The sequence below is a fragment of the Cervus elaphus genome, chromosome X (genome assembly GCF_910594005.1).
Source record: "Cervus elaphus chromosome X, mCerEla1.1, whole genome shotgun sequence".
NCBI lineage: Eukaryota > Metazoa > Chordata > Mammalia > Artiodactyla > Cervidae > Cervus > Cervus elaphus.
This window is the reverse complement of record NC_057848.1, coordinates 111792422-111811134: the sequence shown is the minus strand read 5'-3', so window position 1 is coordinate 111811134 and position 18713 is coordinate 111792422. Positions and strand designations below refer to the sequence as shown.

General features: G+C 43.2%; 1 protein-coding gene across 3 annotated transcripts in view; it reads right to left on the bottom strand.

The window, feature by feature from the left end:
• Positions 1 to 18713, bottom strand: part of P2RY4 (pyrimidinergic receptor P2Y4) — a 36069-nt gene that overhangs the window by 8821 nt on the left and 8535 nt on the right. The window lies entirely within an intron of this gene.

Genomic DNA, 18713 nt, shown 5'->3' with positions numbered 1-18713 from the left:
CAGCTTTTCGAAATCCCTGAAAACCTGATCCGCCTTGCCTGTCAGGTTTTCTCCCTTATGGCCTTGTTAGGGGTAGGGTCTCGTGTGTTGGCTCCCGGCAAATTGCTATCTCAGTGGCCTCTCTAAGCCACTGGCCATAATCTAGGAAAGGATAAGCAAATACTTTCTGAGAGCCTACTATGTGCTTGGTCCAGCTCTAGGCACTGGTAGTTCACCAGTACTAAACAAAACAAAAACTCCTACTCTAATGAAGCTTACATACTGGTGGGAAGGAAAAGATAATAAAATTAACAAGTAAAATATACAGATCATGATCATTGCTATGGAAAAAAGTATAGGAGAAAAAGAAAATAGAGAGTGTTTCTGTTTTAAATATTAGGGTGACTTTTAAACAAAGACCTGGCGGCTCAAACAGTAAAGCGTCTGTCTGCAATGCTGGAGATCCGGTTCGATCCCTGGGTCGGGAAGATCCCCTGGAGAAGGAAATGGCACCCCACTCCAGTACTCTTGCCTGGGAAATCCCATGGACAGAGGAGCCTGGTAGGCTACAGCCCATGGGGTCACAAAGAGTCGGACATGACTGAGTGACTTTACTTACTTAAACAAAGACCAGATGATTATGAGGAAGAGGAAACACAGAGATGAGGTCAGAGTGTTCAGCACGAACCAAATCATGAAGGTCCTTGGAAGACATTGTGAGGACACCTTGGCTTCTTCTTTCAGTGATTGAAAAGCCATTGAGGGTTTAGAAGAGACAAATGTCAGGATCTGATTCACATTTTAGAAGGCTCCCTGGCCAGCTCTATGTTGAGAACAGACTACAGGATGGTGTACACAGGAGGAAGACCAGATCAGAGGCTACTGCCAATAAAGATGATGGTGGCTTGGACCGCAGTGGTGAAGGTTGTAAGAAGTGGCAGATTCTGGCCAGATTTTGAAAGTAAAGATAACAATAGTTATTGATAAGGGATATAAGAGAAAGAGAGGAGTCAAGAATAACTCTCAGATTTCTGGCCTGAGCAACTGGACTTGACAAAGATGAGGAAGGCTCTGGGAAAAGTAGATCTGGGGAAAGATGAGGTTTTTTCACCTGCCAATTTCAAGAGTCCTATTGAGCTGGAAAAGACTGATGCTGGGAGAGATTAAAGGCAGGAGGAGAAGGGGACAACAGAGGATGAGTTGGTTGGATAGCATCACTGCCTCAGTGTACATGGCTTTAAGCAAGCTCTGGGAGATGGTGATGGACAGGGAAGCCTGGCATGCTGAAGTCCATGGGGTCGCAAAAAGTCAGACACCGGGTGACTGAACAATTACACACGTAAGAGGAGGTGGTGAGGACACGGTTCACTCTTCCCCAAGGATGCTAACCAACATGCTTCCCTTACAGTCTCTGCCTCTTCCTACACGCCACCTCTCATCTCTCTGTCACCCCAGAAGACCCTTGTCTGAATACAGCCAAGAAAGAACAGATGCCAAACCTAGATGCTTAAGAGGCTAGTACTAGGGAATGCAGAATTGTCAGGAGCTCTGGGCCTGAGGTTCCTGGGACTAACTAAGGCTGAGTGATTATGAAGGTCTTAGGCTCAGGAAGCAAGCTCTGGGCCTGGAGGACTCTGAGGGTGAGGTGGGTAGCACTCTTGGGAAGGGAGAGGTGACTGCAGCAGACCACTCTGAAGGGAGCTGCGAAGCAATGGAGACTCTGAACCTGATCTTCAGGTTCTAAGAATATTACCCAGCTGGATCCTGGGAGGAGGAGGCAGAGCTGCAGGGGAGGCTCTAGAAGCTAGAATCTAGATTTCCTGGAGGGTCCAGAAATCTCTTTGGGGGGAAAAGCCTGAATATCCTTGCCCAGTGATGGGGAGTGTGAGAGGGTATGGATAAAAGGTAGGCGAGGCATAAGAGATCATAGCCTGAGTCCTGGATAGCTGAACACTGTGATATTGCACAAAAGGCCCAGGTGTTTGGAGCCAGACACACCTGAATTCAAATCCTTGTTCTTCCACATATTAATTGTGTCACCCCAGATCCCTCTTCATAACTGAGTTTTCTCATCAGTGAAGTGGGGTCAATAATACCAACCTTTCAGGGTTTTCTGAATTGGTTAATAGATGTAAAAACACTTTGCAAACTATGTGTGCTGCTATGTTTAGTCATGTCTGACTCTTTGAGACCCCATGGACTAAAGCCCGCCAGGTTCCTCTGTCCATGGAATTTTCCAGGCACAAATACTGGAGTGAATTGCCATGCATTCCTCCAGGGGATCTTCTGGATCCAGAGATCCAACCTGCATCTCTTATGTCTTTTGCATTGGCAGGTGGATTCTTTACTACTGTGCCACCTGGGAAGCCCCTTGTAAACCTTAAAATGCTGCTAATCTATGAAGTACTTTGTATTATATACTCTGCTCCCAGGGATGGAGCTGGCTTCTTCAGAGGAGGACAAATGTGATCTGAGGCTTGGCATATACTCAAGAGGACACTCCAGTGTCCACAAAACTAGAGAAGCCCCAGCAGGAGCCAGTTTTTCTCCTACTGCTTCAAGCTGATTTAGTTTTGCCAAGTTTCTGCCAGTCCCTGGACATAGCTGCAGCTGCCGCCACTGCCACCACTACCACCCAGTGGCTACTTCAGGAAAACACCTCTCCCAACATTCCCCAACCGGAAGCTAGCTTCCGCTGATGTCACCTAGGCCAAAAGGAATGCCTACTTTATGAAAGGCTGCAGACCAGACTGGCTCTCTCTTGTGAAACTCTTCCTCACTTTCATTTCTGTGACTTTACATTACGCTGATTCTCCTATTCCTCTGGATATTCCTTCTGTCTCCTTCCTTGGCTCCTTTCTGTCCTCCTTCCTCCAAATGTGACCCTTCCCCAAGGCTTATTCCCAGAATCTCTTCTCTCTTTCCATTCTTCCATTGTTTATTCCCCTCTCCTTCTCTCCATCTCTCTCTCTCTCCATCCACTGTCATGATTTAACTTACAAGTTATGAATAATTATAATGACAAATGAACTGTGGTGTTGGAGAAGACTCTTGAGAGTCCCTTGGATTGAAAGGAGATCCAATCAGTCCATCCTAAAGGTAATCAGTCCTGAATATTCATTGGAAGGACTGATACTGAAGCTGAATCTCCAATAATTTGGCCACCTGATGTGAAGAGCTGATTCATTGGAAAAGACCCTGATGCTGGGAAAGATTGAAAGTGGGAGGAGAAGGGGACAAGAGAGGATGAGATAATTCGATGGCATCACCGATTCAATGGACATGGGTTTGAGTAAACTCCGGGAGTTGGTGATGGACAAGGAGGCCTGGCGTGCTGAAGTCCATGCGGTCACAAAGAGTCAGACACGACTAAGTGACTGAACTGAATCGAACTGAACTGAGGTTCCAGCATACAGATCTGTCTCCAACCAAATTTCTCTCTCACATTCTTATCACATTTGATTTCTACTGAGATTATGGCACATACCACAGACTGCCTGGAATTATACTCATTTGTGTTTTTATCTATCTCCTCCAGATCTTCCCACGCCCAAATCATACCCAGAGTTCCCTAAGAACAAGCATTTGGTTTTACTTCTGTCTTTCTCAAAGCCTTCCAGGTAAAGTTATGATGATATATGTTCCAGGATTTTTTTCCCCCAAATTACACACCTTGTTGTCCAAAAAATGCCTTTCATTTCAATATTAAGAAAGTAGATAAATCTTATACAAGAGCCTATGAGCTATGTTGTTTCAGTCAAGTCCGACTCTTTGAGACCCCATGGACTGTAGCCCACCAGGATCCTCTGTCCATGGGGTTCTCCAAGCAAGAATACTGGAGTGGGATGCCATGCCCTTCTGCAGGGGATCTTTCCGACCCAGGGATTGAACTGCCATTCCTTACATTTCCTCCATTAGGCAGGTGGGTTCTTTACCACTAGCGCCACCTGGTGTTGAATAAATATTTGTTGCATGAATGAATAGTCTTTGTTACAGTTAGTTGAATTGAATGATTCTCACATCTATAATCTAAGCCCTGTATTTATTGTTTGCTGTAACATGTATCCACTTGGGTATCTCACTGATATCTAGAATTTAGTGTGCCAGGCAAAGTTCATTATCTTCTTTCCCATGACAGAAAGGAGCAACATGGATACTGTTGCTGCTGAGATCCTTTGGTGCCCCTTCTCTTCCAGTCTTCCCCCTCTTGGCCCCTCATATCTAATATTCATAAATGTCTTGATGACAGTTTCTCTGCAATGTTAACTGTTTCCCTGGGGCCTAAAGAAGGATAAGGGAGAAAGGCATGGTTTCTAATCTCTTTCTCTGAGTTGGGGGTGGGGGGAGTGGGGAGGAAGGAAGGAAGGAAGAACAGGAGAGAAAAGTGAAATAGGGGAAATGCAGGCTTTGGAGTCATACAGACTTAGAGTTTACCTATGGCTTCATCACCTACTAGCTATAGGACTGTGGATAAGTATTCCTAAATTTCTATTTCCTCGTGTATAAAATGAGGATACTAGTAGCGACCTTGTTGTGAGGAGAAAATGAGGCAATGTGTCAACTCTCAGTGTCTGGCAGTTATCAGCCTCTTCATCATTAGGAATTAAAGTGTATGTGAATTTGGAGGGTTTGGAGATTGAGAAGTTCACCCCAATTGCCTAGGTTTTCTTTGTGAGGTGAAAAAGTGAGGTCTCCTGCTGAGAGTAAGGTGCAGTGTGGAGTGGAAAAAGACAGTCCCCACAGGCTTGATGGAAAGGAGCAGTAATCTGAAATCCCGAACAATCCAAATTTATTAGTAAAATCATGGGAGACTGGCTGGTTCCATATAATTGTATTCAGGTTAGTGTTGTACCAGGGGTCTTTTCTAAAGCCTTCCCTTTTAGTGTTTCTAAATGTCTGCTCTTTATCTCCAGCAAGGCTGTTAACAACTTTAGACCAGAGGCCAGAACCTCTGTGTCCAGTACCTAGGACAGCAGGGGAAGTCTGTTTCTACTATTTGATTAGTCTGCCTCCTCTCCATCCTCCCACACTGAGACAGTGCCATTGTCCATATGCCACTTAAGTCTGCTGGTATGCTGTCAGCTGCAATAACAGAATACTCCAACTCAGCTGAGTTTAAAATAAGGAAATATATAATCTAAGTCAAGGAGCAGGGAGCTTTTGAGTTGGCTAATTCAACAGTTTAACATTGTCATTAAAAAATTCTTTATAGGAAGACAGACTCTTTCCATCTTTCTGATCTGCACCCCTCAGCCTGTTTTCAGCAACCCTCATGGTCACAAGGTGGCTGTTTTATTTCTGGCATTGCATCCAAACGTGGAAATACCACTGACGATAGGGCTCTCTTCCTGTGTGTTTATTTATATTATTCAGGAAACCTTTCCCAGAATCGCCCTACCATGCTTCCCCTCATAGCTCAGTGGCCTGAGTTTCATTATCCTATAACTAAACCAACAACTGGCAAGGAGGATGAAATGATCATGACTGGCCAAGAGGAGAAGTGAGCCATGTGGAGGAAGGTGGGGTACCTGAAAAATGAGGATTCTGTCCACAAGAAGGAAGGGCAAGGACTTCCCTGTGGTCTAGTGGATAAGACTCCAGGCTCTCGATGCAGGGGACCCAGGTTTGACCCCTGTAGGGAATTAGATCCCACATGCTGCAACTAAGACCCAATGCAGCCAAATAAGAAAATAAATAAAGATAGATAGACACAGATATATAAAAAGAATCCACCTGCCAGGGTAGAGGACACGGATTTAGTCTCTGGTTGGAGAAGATTCCACATGCTATGGGCAACTAAAGCCCATGTGCCACAACTACTGAGTCCACATGCTTTAACTACTGAAGCCCATGAGAATCTTGTGCACTGCAAGAAGAGGAGCCCCAGCTCTCTATGCAACTAGAGAAAGCCCAAGGGAAGCAATGAAGACCCAGCTCAACCAAAAATAAATGAATTATAAAAACAAAAAGAAGGAAGTGAGAGATGCCTGTTAAGTTGATAAACAATCCTGTCTGCTACGATGCCTTATGGAATAAGCCAACCATTTCTCACTCAGAGATCTGATCATCACTTCCTAACTGGAAGGGTGGGTTTGGAAACATCATTGGGGTGTGCAGAGTGAGGGTGCATAAAGACCTGAAAATAGCTCTCCCCTTAATCTATCACAGGGGCCAGATACTTCACCATTAGAGATGCATTCCTTTGCCTTCTTACTCTTGCCTCCTCATAAAATGAAAATGTATGTGCTAAGTCGCTTCAGTCCTGTCCAACTCTGTGTGACCCTATAGATTATAGCCTGCCAGGCTCCTCTGTCCATTGGGTTCTCCAGGCAAGAATACTGGAGTGGGTTGCCATGCCCTCCTCCAGTGGATCTTCCCAACCCAGGGATTGAACCCATGTCTCTCACATCTCCTGCATTGGCACTTTACCACTAGCACCACCTGGGAAGCCCTAAAATGAAAATACTCCTGATCGAAATGAAACCAGAGTGATGGTTCTCTTTGGGAGACTACTAACTGGAAAGGGACACAAGGGAATTTCCTGGGGAGCTAGAAATGTTCTATTATCTTGATCTGGGTAGTAGTTACATAGCTGTAGTAATTTCCTATTACTGCTGCAAAAAAGTTACCACAGATTTGATGGCTTAAAATACCATTTATTCTTTTACAGTTCTGGAGCTCAGAAGTCCAAAATCAGGTTCCCTGGGCCAAAACCAAAGTATCAGCAGGGCTATGCCTGAACTGTGACAGCCACCTTGCAACCATGAGGGAGTATGGGAGAGAATCCGTGTCCTTGCCTTTTCCAGTTTCTAGAACTGCATTCCTCCATCTTCCCTTCCTCCATCTTCCAAGCCTGTAGCATCGCATCTGGCTGCAATCCTCATATTGCCTTCTGTCTCAGCAGTCAAATCTCCCTCTGTTTCCCTCTCATAAAGAGACTAGTGATTACATTTAGGGCCCACCCAGATGATCCAAAATAGTCTCCCCCCTCTCAAGATCCTAAATTTAATCACATCTGCAAGGTTCCTTTTTTCCATATAAGGTAAAATTCATTGCTTCCTGGGATTAGGACCTGATATCTTTGGAGGCCCATTATTCAGCCTTCTACAGTAGGTAAAAATTCATCAAGCTGTGCAATTGAGACTTGTGCATTTTACTTTCACTAAATTATACCTCAGTCAAGAAATGCACATACTTCAGGAAAAGAGAGAATGATTTAAGTTCAATCATAGTAATGAATTAAAGGCCTACCAGATCTACTTTCTTCCTGCTGGGAGGGCCATGGACCTGATTTGAAAGAGAGGCTAAGCTTCAAATGTGGGTCTAAAGACAAAAATAGGTTGAAGCCTAGTCCAAAAGAACATTCATTCTGACTTCACCTTCCCCATGGACATCAACCTTCCCCTCAGAGTCTGGGCTTCTAGCTCTAGCTAAAGAAGCAGAGTTACAATGACTAAAAGCCAAGGCCCTGGGGTGCATACTGACAGGGATGGCAAAGGCTAACATAGTTATTTGGGCAAAGAGAATACAGGACAGCTGTATTCAGCACCCACAGTGGCGAGCGGAAGGTAGGGAAGGCCCAGCCCCTGAGCCACAGGCATGGCCACCCTGTGAGGAATGGACAGGCTATCCTGGAGGGTTGAGGCTGCATCTATGGATAGGTACTGAAGCCCAGCTAGCGCTATGGTGAGGTAAAGTAGGGTGGGGTCCTGTACCCCCAGAGTTTGGAGATCCTGTCTCTACATCCTCCATGTCCATGAAACCTGGGCCTGTGTTCTATGGGAAGGACAGCCAAGAAAGGAAGATTACTTTTGTTGCTGCCATTGCAGGGGTCCTGGCAGCTGCAGGACAGAAATATCTTTAATTCCATGAGTGGTCATATGAGGTGAGGGAAGCTGCTTAGGGCCTATAGCGTGGACTTAGTTTTAGGGATTGGAGCGAGTCAAGGGCTGAGGGCGCGTATGGGGGAAGGTTGACTGTGGCAGGGGCAGACATGTAAAGATGTCAATTGCTACAGGCAACATTCTGTCGGGATAACCTGCCCCTGGGCCAAGAATCTTGTGTTACCTTCCTCTTCAACGAGAAAAGTTCAAGGCTCACAGATGTGTGCACACAGCTCAGTACACTCAGCCTCCCCTGCCCACTCCACCCTCATTTACAGGAGATCTACTCCTGCTGTGCACATAATCTGGGATAACTGGGTCTCTAAACATTACTTCAAGAGCCCCAAGTCCCAAGTAGCGGTGGGCTAGGGAAAGGGTGCTCTTTCCCATACCCTTGGCTTTTGTGTGGCTTGTTATACCTGCTCAAGAGATACAGAAAGACTGGAATGTGACACAAGACTCTCCTTTCAGAATCACAAAGGCTTATACTTTGAGCCTTCCTATTTCTATCCCTCACCTTGCATTTCTTTTAATGTCCCCGACTCCCCTTTGATCCCAGTCCTCAGGTTCAAGGCCTCATGAGGCCAAAACCCTGCAGTTCCTTTTCTCAAGCTCCCCTGACTTTAACACCATCAGATTCAACCCCTGACCTTGGCCCTGTCTCAGCAGCAAGCAGCTAATCTTTTAGCAACTAATCTTTTGTCCACTAATCTGCTTTCCAAACTCTTGGCACCTGAGCTATTTATAAAGCAGTATTTTAGACCCCGCCCCCGGACTCTATTCTTCTCCCTTGACCCCCACCAATCTGAAAATTCACAGGACCTTGGGTATAAGAGGTTGGAGAGGCGAGCATAGCGACCAGAGCTGGAGACGGATGTGAGCTTCACCTTCCTCCCCAGGTAAATAGTCCAAAGGCCTCTTATTTCCAGCCTATACTAGGTCCCATATCCCCTGCCCTTAGCACCTTCCTCAATATATCAAGAAGCATTTGAGGGGCACCTTTCCCAACAGAGCTGACAGGCACTCAGGCTGAGATACCCTGGGAGAGACCTCTGAAACTCCCCTAAGTTCCTCTCAGGCCAGATCTAATACACATCAAAGAAAAGCATTAGAGAGATATCTTTCTCTAAGGATCAAGGCTTAGCACCTGGGAACATTGATGGGGGTAAGAGTGGGCAAATCTGGGGAGGATGATGAGAACAATGAATAGGGTCAAGGAAGGCTTTCAACTTCCATAGAGGCTTCTGCCATCAACAACCAAGAGCATGAGGGCACCTTTACTCTCCTGCACCTTTCTCCTTCCTTAGTTGTGTTAAGGCCACCGTGAGGTGAACTCAGGCTCAGAATCCATTGCAGAAACCAGAGTCTGGGTTTTGTTCATTAATTCACTCATGTATCTAACAAACATGACTTGGCATCTACCCTGTGCTAGGTGATGCTCAACCTCATCCAGTACAATTTTCTTCATACTTTCCTGGATGAAGGTCTTTCTCCAAACAAATTCCTTCTCCCAAAACACTCTTGAGAGGAGAGGGCCCCAGCTATTTAAAAAAGCCTCATCCTTTCTGGAGAACAAACAGGATGATTAGTCAATAATTTGTAAAAACTAGGGGAGTTTTTTTCCTGTGTCCTGGATGGGTGAGAGTATGCCTGAATAAGTAACCCTGGTAGGAGGGAGAATAGGAAGCACAGATCGTGGTGAGGTGTCTACCTAAGAAGAAAAGGTTATGTCACACCAGGTGTGTCCAGATGGTATATCAAAGCCAGGTAAGGAGAATGGGATCAAATGATTGAGCCTCCCTCCTTCCCCTCTTGCCAGAAAAGGCTCAACATCCACACCATGGCCAACATGTCTAGGTAAGTAAGAACTGCTAATTCTCTGCTTCTGTGACTTGTGGCTTACCCAAACCCAACGATCTGCCTTTGGGGTGGAGGAGTTTGCAACCTCTCTTCTACTTGTGTTGCCTCCACCTGAGTGTCACTTCATTCTCCTTGGGTCTCTTCCTCTAATCCTAGAAATAGTTCCTTTTCTCCCCAATTCCCTTTCTTTCCTTTCCCTTCTTCTCCCCCTCCCTTCTCTTCCAATCCCTTTCCATATCCTCTGATTTTCTCCTCTTAGGGTGTTTAAGAAGACCTGCTCCAATGGCAAGGTGAGAGAACCTGACCCAGCTGGGCAAATGAAAGGGGAAAAGGGATAGGTGTGTACGTCCTTCAAGGTCTCAGGGGTTTGGGTTGGGGCCTTCAAGGGAATCCATTAAAAGAAGATTATGAGAGTAACATGGGAGGTTGTTCCACAACAGCTATCCATGTACCTGGGGAAACGAGACTTCGTGGACCATGTGGACATGGTGGAACCCATTGGTCAGTGAGTCTGAAAAGGGAAAGAGCCTGGGGAGAAGGGGAGTGGGAGCAAGGGAGTGAAAGAAAGCCAAGAAAGGACCATGCAGAAGAGGAACTTCTGTTTCATAGTCTGAGGACTTTTCCTGACCAGAATGCCGTCTCTTCCCCTCTCCGTAGATGGTGTAGTCCTGGTTGACCCTGATTACTTAAAAGGCCGAAAGAGTAAGTAAAAATCCTTGTTGGTCTGTGTATATGCCAGGGACCCCAACCTAAAATATCACACACACCAGACAAGTAATCTGAATGAGTGGGCTGGACGAGTGGACCAGAGGGTTATAAGAAAATTAAAAAGTGGTGGGAACTGTGAATGTCTTATCTGATAGAAGCTAACAACTGGGAATTTCAGCCCTGTGTGGCCAAATTTTCTGATTGTTAAAGAGGAACTGGAAATAAAGGTCAGAATAAGACTTTGAGAGGCTCAAAGTCTGAAAAGATTCTAGTGCCTCTTCCAAATAATATTTAAAATAGATATATTTCTAAAGCATTAATTACATTTTCTTTTCCAAGATCACACAAAATTTACACGTGTGCTGAAATTTAATGCTTTTTTTCTAAAATCTCTGATTTTCTCCCTTATTGTTGGTGGGGCCTTTGCTTCACTGCTAACCTGAACACACACTTAGACTGCCTACTGAAAGATCCAGTACACCAGAAATCAATATTATTAAAATATGGATTAAATTATTAAAATTTGCATTAAGCAAATGTCCTGATTTTCAAATGTTGGCAGCTAATTAAGAGATTTTTTTTAAAGCCTTGGATAAATCAAAAAACTTTATTTTTCCAAGGGCTGGATGTGACCTTCAGGCTGCCACTTTGCATTTCTTTTTCCCTTTATTTGCATATGTCTTTCCGTATCTCCTTTGTGTAGGGAAACCCATTTTTTCCATTAAAAAAAAAATCCCAAACAAAGAAATAAACAAAACAATAATTACAGCAAGTAACAGCAAAACACATTACTCTGGTTACAGTATTATAGTTCCAGATTACACTGAAATAATTGCTTTGCCATTTTTTTTCTTTAATTCTTGCTCTGTGATCCAACAGATTGAAAATTGGGTTCGATTTGAAAAAGGTTCAGAACAAATTGATGAATACTAGTTCAAATGTAACCTTTAGGTATTGTGGAATAAACCAAACTTAATTGCTCAGATTAAACAGTGCGGATAAGCAGTCCACCCACTTTTAAATATCAGAGGAATTCTGGGGTATAGCCAGTAAATTAATCAACTTATTTAAGACTCTCAATTACTCTGTAGTTCTAAACCCTAAATCATTTTTTCACAGCCCTAAAAAATTTTCAGAATAACCTACAGAAAAAAATCTTTAGTTTAAAAAATGTATGTCGACCCAGGAAATAAAATGTTTATTCCTTTAATTTTAATCTTCATGTCTCTTAGTTTTATATTATTATTCATTTAAGCTGTATGTATTTAAGTTTATTCCTTAGCTTTTTTATATGCTTTGTTACTTTTGTCGAGATAATCTTACTTGCATAACATTTCCAAATATGTATTTTTTTCTTTTGAGGTGCATTTGTTGTAAAATACACTAACACTACACCACTGAATGAAAAAGGCCAGTTGTAGGGCAATATATGTGGTAGTGTGAGTGAAGTGTGGTTTAACAAAAATTGATGTAGGATCTCTCTGTATTATTTCTTACAACTGCATGTAAATCTACAATAATCTCAAAATAAAATGTTTCATTTCAAAAAGGCAATGAAAGAAAAGTCATAAATATCTAAGGTGGCCTTATATTTAATTACAGAAACAAAGTTGGGAAGCAAATGAAACAAATTAAGAGCAGTTATCTCTGAAATATGTATGATGGCAGGACTTTGATTTCTCTTTTTGTTCTTGTTTTCTAATTGTCACACAACTAATATGTATTATTTATATAATAAACACAAATATAAATAACTTTAGAATAGATGTTGAATTAAAAAAATTAAAACAAGCTATTTCTTAACACAAAAAAGGATGATTGTAAACTGTCAGAGAATCAATAAGATCTTGGGGGTGGGGTGATGCCCTTCCCACCACATACCACAGCAGGATGTGTCAAGAACAATTCATCTGATTAACACACCCTGAGCTCAGGGTCTATTAGATACCCTTTTGCCTGGCCCCTCTTCTTTTTCTGATTTCACTCTCTTTCACTTCATCCCCTCCCTTGCTTCCTTCCAGCCATCTCTTTTCCTCATCTTCTCTGTTTTCCTTTCCTCTGCTCCCTCTTTCCTTTTCCTATTCTTTCTCTCCCTTTTCCCACTTTTTTTTGGCATAACCAGGAAACCAAGATGAATTTAATTTGTTGTATCTTTTGAAAACTGTTAAGTTTGTCTTCATGAAGAAACATTAGAAAGTACAGATGAAGGAGAAAGACTGTAATCCTCTCACCCAGAGATACTCACAGATATTCCAGTTCACATTTATTCATATTTTCTGTGTAAAAATATCTACATTTTTATTTTAAATTCTATATTATACATAATACTTTCTAATCTTCTTTTTTGCCTATGCAATATGTAAAAATCTATAAATTTTTTGGTTGCCTAGTACTATATTCTGTGAGTGCACCATAATGTATTTAGCCAACTAACCACTGGACATTTTTTGCTATGACAAACAACCCCATAAAGTACATGCTTGTATGTATTTCTTTTCATACTTGTCCAATTATTTCTTTAGACTAAATGCCTGGAAAAGGAATGAATGGCCAAAGGGTAGTCACACATTTTTAAAGCTTTCTATCGCCAAATTGCCCTTCAAAATGGTTGTACCAATTAACTCTCCCTCATGCAGGGTATGAGGCTGCCCATTGTCCCAGACATTATAAGCACTACCATTATCGTTACTTTCAGTCTTTGTTGTATCTTTTGAATATAGATTCATTTTCTTTGCTTGTTTGTAATTTTAAAAGCAGATAATCTGGCTGTTGTATATTTTGATTTCTTAAAAATACAAAAATAAGTTGGTTTCTACTAGTGTGTGGCTCTTGGTAGTTTTCTTTTCTTTGGGTCAGGGCTCCTGATTAAAAATAAGATTCTCGACCCCTATTCCATTTTTTTCCCCAACCCCTGTTGTAAATCTTTCCTTCCCTCAGTCTCTGTCACTGTCCTTAGACAGATATCTCTCTGTACCCCATCCCACACTCCACTAATGCACTGAAGTAGCTTTCTATTTGTCCCAATAATCTTAGGTACTAGCTGTAATGCATAAGTTCAACTATCATTGTTCCATTTCTCTAATATTGCCATGATCATCATCATCATCCACATCTGTAATTTAAATTTCCACAGGGATTTCTCGTACATCACCTCCTTACAACCATCCTGTGAATTAAGCTGAGCATACGAGTCTGGGCTTTAGAGTCATGTCTGAGTTAAAATCCTGGGCTGTCATTTAGCTGCTCTGAGCTCATTTTCTCTACCTATAAAACAGAGGTAATAACTGTAGAGCTCTTCTGCAGTCTTGTTATTGACAGGTGAAATAACTGAGGCTCAGACAACATGAGGGATTTCCACAAGTTGTATGCAAACCTAGGTTCTGACCCTAGAGAATTATGCAATGAATACCCTGTACCCATCACCTAGTTTTAAAAAGAATTACAGAAACCAACTGAAGTCTCCCACATATCCTTCCCTAATCACACACTCCTTCCTCCCTCCCTCCTTTCCTTCCTGCCTCCACCTCGGGTAATAACTATTCTAAATTTGATATTTATTGTTCCCATGATGTTTCTATACTTCTAACTTTATATATCAGTGAGCAACTTTGGTATTGTTCTACATGCTTTTCAACTTTATATACATGGTATGATTGTGCATATCATCCTTCTTTTACTCAACTTTTGAGACTTAACCATGTTAATACATTGAGCTCAGGTTCATTATTTTAACCTCAGTTTAATATTCCACGATATGAATATACCATAACTGTTTACCCACTCTCCCATTGATCGGTATTTAAATCATTTCCAGTTTTCTGCTATGACAAACACTGATGCCACGGACATTTCATACGTTTCTCCTTATAGACAAGAGCAAGAGTTCCACTAAATTCTTATTTCATAAGATATGAGCAGATTCCACTTTATTGGACAGTGCCCAACAGTTTTCCAAAGTGGCTGTATAAACATATACTCCCACCACTGTATGTAATCAATTGTTTCACATCTGGAGCATTGTTCAACACTTAGTGCTGTCAGGCTTAAAATTTTTTGAGGAAGCAGAAATGTTCTCATTGTGGCTTTAATTTGCATTTATCTGATTACTAATAAGACTGGACATGTTTTCATACTTCATTGGCCATTCCATTCCACGCTTCTGTGTAGAGCCTATTCATACACTTTGCACACTTTTATATTGGAATGTTTGTGTTTTTATTACTGATTTGTGGGGGTTTTTTTAGATACTCGGAACACTAAACTTTTGTTACATGTGTTGCAAATATTTCCTCTCAGGCTTTTGCTTGTTTCATTATTTATAAAGATTCTTAATGTAAAGAAGTTTTAAATTTTACTGTAGTCAAATGTGTTAATCCTTTTCTTTATGGCCATACTGGTTTGATAATATTACATTGTTTCTCCATGTCTTCCTCTGAGCTTCCTCTGAGGCCATTAAGACCTCCTTTCCCCCTCAGACCTGACAGGTCCTTGTTCCCTTGCCTGCAGTGTTTGTCATGTTGACCTGTGCCTTTCGCTATGGCCATGATGACTTGGATGTGATTGGTCTGACATTCCGCAAAGATCTGTACGTACAGGTCCAACAAGTGGTCCCAGCTGAGCCCAACAGCCCCCGGGGCCCCCTCACAGTCCTGCAGGAGCGACTGCTGCACAAGCTGGGGGACAATGCCTACCCCTTCACCCTGCAGGTACTGACCCCAAGCCCTAGGTAAGGCTTCTAGGGAAGATTAAGAGAGGAAGCTAAACAAGGAGAACAGAGGAAAGGGGTCCCTATTGCTTCTGTTTGCTGACCTCCTTCTGATCCTTTAGATGGTTGTCAACCTGCCCTGTTCGGTGACACTGCAGCCAGGTCCTGATGATACAGGAAAGGTGAGGTCTGGGTTCTCAAAAAGACAGACAGAGGGATAAATGGACAAGACTGGAGAAAGGGACAGCTAAGGGATGGGATCAGACATTTCCTTATAAACCCATGAGGAAGGGAGTGGGCAGTGTCAGAAATGAGTTCTCTTTGCCTCTGCCCCCTTGCAGGCCTGCGGTATTGACTTTGAAGTGAAGAGTTTCTGTGCCGAAAACCTGGAGGAGAAAGTCTCCAAGAGGTGTTTCTGTGGTCAACTTCAAAATCCCTGCCTCTAGCCTGCACCAGGAAACAGATCTTGCTCTCAGGACAAAAACATCCTTACTTCTAACCTCTGCAGCAGCATCACCAATTCAGATGCCCATTTCTGATTCCCCTCTAATTTCTCTTCTTTGCTCTAGAGCATGAGTCAGCAAACTCTTCTGTCAAAGCCCAGACAAGGAATATTAGGCTTTGTGAACCATGTACTTCCTGTTGTACCTACTGAATTGTGCCACTGTAGCATGAAAACAGCCATGGGCAGTACGTAAATGAACAAGCATGGCTATGTTCCAATACTTTATGAACACTGAAATTTGAATTTTATATAATTTCCACATGTCATAAAATATTGTTCTTTGATTTTTTTCAACCACTTGAAAATGTAATGACCATTTTTAGCTTGTGGGCCATACAGACACAAGCAGCAGACCAGACTTAGCCAGTGAGCCATAGTTTGCTGACCTATGGTCTAGATACCTACCTTGAGGGTCCAGAGGCATTCTCTGAGGGAAACTTTCTGCCACCTCCACCACCCAAGTGAGGACTGGGCTATAGGTTTGGCACAAGAAAGGTCTGTGGGTCCTAAGGAGATGTTCTGGCTGTCCCCTTGGCCTCTACTTAGAGACTCTGTGCGGCTGGTGATTCGGAAAATACAGTTTGCCCCCCTGGAACCAGGCCCTGGCCCCTGTGCCCAGACTGTGCGCCGCTTCCTCCTGTCAGCTCAGCCCCTACAACTCCAGGCCTGGATGGACAAGGAGGTTTGTGACCCCCATTTCTTGCCCCCTAGCATGCAACCACTCTGAAACCCTTTCTTTATTGATCTCCTACTTGGGAAGACAAGGGTGGAGGCCAGGTCGGCAAGAGTGCTGAGGAAACAAATTCTAGGTCTTTATCTGAGTGTTCTCCCTCCAACCTTATAACGGGCCTCTCCTCCTGCTTTAGGTAAATTATCATGGCGAACCCATCTCTGTCAATGTTTCCATCAACAACTCCACCAACAAGGTCATCAAAAAAATCAAGATTTCAGGTGAGCTTCTTTTCCTGTCTCCCTGTCCCTGGTCCCAAATTCATAGGTCTTTTTCCAGAACTCTGCCCCCACTTACCTAGTCTGCATTCATCTAGGCTTTCCTTCCATTGCAGGCTTATCAAAACATACATCTCTGTTCATCCATATATGCACATCTTAGTACATCACATGAAGTGTACCCGTGTACAAGGGCAGTGAGTTGGGGTCTTGAGGATGACTAACTATAGTCATGTGCTTTTCCTGGCTCTTCAGTTGACCAGATCACAGATGTCGTCCTGTATTCACTAGACAAGTACACCAAGACTGTGTTCGTTCAGGAGTTCACGTGAGCTGGCGCCGGGGCTGGGGTCAGAGAGCTGAGGGGTAGGGTGGTGGAAAGAGGGTCGGGGTCTGGAGACAGAGGAGAGGATTAGGGAAAGAAGGAAATGGGGAAGAGGGCAGGACTGAGGAAGATCAAGGTGAGGGCTGATGTGGAAAAAGGGAGGGATTCTCAAGAGAGCTAGAGGGAAGATACCCACAAGAGGATCATTGAATTCTGAGAGAGGGCGGGGGCACAAGATGATTCTCCAGCAGAGTGAATCATTCCCACTCTCCACAGTCAGACATGTCAGCTCTCTTGGATATTCCAGTAGGTTCATGGAATTGTGCAAAATACTCTTGGGAATGAGAATCACTTAGTTGGCAAGCCTAGCTTAAGTTCTTCTCTTCTTTTCCTTTCAAAGGGAGACTATAGCTGCTAACTCCACCTTCTCCAAGAGCTTTGCAGTAACCCCGCTTCTGGCACCCAACTGCCAGAAACAGGGCCTGGCATTGGATGGCAAACTCAAGCAGGGTGACACCAATCTGGCCTCTAGCACAATGTAAGCTCACACGTAACTCCCAGCCTTCATTTTCTACCCCTCAACCCACTGTGTGCTATATACACAGTTTTGAGGTTTCACCTTCAACGAAGCCTACCTGTTTCAAAAAAATTTTAAACATTCAGAGACACCTCTAGGCAAGAGGGCCAACAGTAAGCTAAATAATACCCATGGGACCAATGACAGGCTTAGGTCATGGGCAATAAGAAAGGAAAAAGTGGATAGGAAAAATTCCTTATGTTGTATATTTTACAGCTCAAAAAGGTCTTATGTATGGTACTGTTATCCTCATAAGAATCTCATTAATTAGGCTGGATATGCGTTCTTACTGCTTTACACTTACTGGCCCTGAGGCTCAGAGAGACGAAGGAACTTGTCTAAGCTTGCACAGTGGCAGAGGTGGAAAAGATGCTATCACATGTCATCTGGCTCTAACACTGCGATCTCTGTAGCAGCTACTCTCTAGTGAAGATAGAAGTTCAGTGGAAGACAGATGAGAAATGGAGAGAAAAGAGGACAAAAAAGAACATGATAGGAACTGATAGAATTATATTGTCATTCATTTGGTCCTATGCCTAACACTTGGAGGCCCTAGTGTAAGATGTGTCTCCTACCGAAAACCATCTGCCACCATCTGACAAGCATTCATTCCCACTGCCTTTCTCTGTGCCTTATTAATCATGTAGCAATACATTGTTATTGCTTCAAAGAGCCTGAGAAATCATCCCAATAGCATTACTTTGCAGATAGAGGATCAGCATCCCAGGGCAATGAAAAATCTTGGAAAATCTCCAAGATCATATAACTTTCTGTATTTTCCTTTTCTTAAAATTAATTAATTTTGGCTGAACTGGGTCTTCATTGCTGTGTGTGGGCTTTCTGTAGTTGAGGTGAGCAGGGGCTACTCTTCATTGTGGTGGCATCTCTTGTTTGTGGAGCATGGGCTCTAGAGTGTGTGGGCTTCAGTGGTTGTGGCACAAGGGCTTAGTTGCCCTGCAGCATGTGGAATCTTCTGGACCAGGGACCGAACCTGTGTCCCCTGCACTGGCAGGCAGATTCTTATCCACTGTACCACCAGGGAACTCCTGTGCCTTATTTTTCAATCAGTCGGTTTTCATTGAATGCTTGTTACATACTCATTCCTATGCTAAGCAATGTGGGAGGGTACAAAGTAGTTGAAGATAGTCTCTGCCTTCAGTTTATGGCTTAAATGGGGAACAAAGAGGAATGCAAATGCCATCTATCAGTTAAATGTTAGTATG